Source organism: Molossus molossus, unplaced genomic scaffold, assembly GCF_014108415.1.
Source record: "Molossus molossus isolate mMolMol1 unplaced genomic scaffold, mMolMol1.p scaffold_m16_p_11, whole genome shotgun sequence".
In the NCBI taxonomy this organism is placed as follows: domain Eukaryota; kingdom Metazoa; phylum Chordata; class Mammalia; order Chiroptera; family Molossidae; genus Molossus; species Molossus molossus.
This window is the reverse complement of record NW_023425346.1, coordinates 36,488,816-36,489,746: the sequence shown is the minus strand read 5'-3', so window position 1 is coordinate 36,489,746 and position 931 is coordinate 36,488,816. Positions and strand designations below refer to the sequence as shown.

The 931-nt window shown below is 36.2% G+C and overlaps 1 pseudogene; it reads left to right on the top strand.

Moving 5' to 3' along the window:
* The first annotated feature begins 221 nt into the window (after nucleotides 1-221).
* Nucleotides 222-554, top strand: LOC118625802 (annotated as a pseudogene).
* The last annotated feature ends 377 nt before the right edge of the window (nucleotides 555-931 follow it).

Below are 931 nucleotides of genomic sequence, written 5' to 3'. Positions count from 1 at the left end.
TTCTTTAGGTTGTAGGGTTGCTTTGTAGTTCTTTATATGTTCTAAATATCAGATCTTTGTTGATTAAAGGTATTAAGAATATCTTTTTTCACTCTGGGACTTGCATTTTAATATTGTTAATGAAATTCTTTAATAAAGAGAAGTTTCTGGTGGAGGTGAGTGGAATTCCTGCTGCTGAACTTTGGGGGCCTGCTTGGAACAGGACTTCTATAAGGACAACTATGTCTGGAAGGGGGTGGTCCAAGGCCATTTTTGCCGGATATAAACGGGGTCTCCGGAATCCGAGGGAGCACACAGCTCTTCTTAAAATTGAAGGTGTTTAAGCTCAAGATGAAACTGACTTCTATCTGGGCAAGAGATGTGCTTATGTGTACAAAGCAAAGAACAACACAGTGACTCCTGGTGGCAAACCAAACAAAACCAGAGTAAACTGGGGAAAGGTAACTCGTGTTCATGGAAATAGTGGCATGGTTCATGCTAAATCCCAAAGCAACCTTCCTGCTAAGGCCACTGGACACAGAATCCATGGAATGCTATACCACTCAAGGATTTAAATTTATTGAAAAGTAAATAAAATGGATTTGTTCTCTTGTGTTTTTGTTAAAAATAAATAAAGAGAAGTTTCTTATTTTAAAATAATCTTATATATCTATTATATATTTTTCTACCTACCTATAATCCCCTTGAGATATAATACATGTGCCTTACAATTCACCCATTTGAAGTGTTGTATAACTCAATACTTTTTAGTATATTTACAGAGTTGTGTAACCATCACCATGACAAATTCTAAAACATTTTCATTACCTTCAAAAAATCCCCTAATTGATTTGCGGTGACTTTTCATTTCCTGCCAGGCCTCACCAGCCTTAGACAACTCAAATCTCCTTTCTGTCTCTGTAATACTTGTCTATTATGCACTTTTCATATA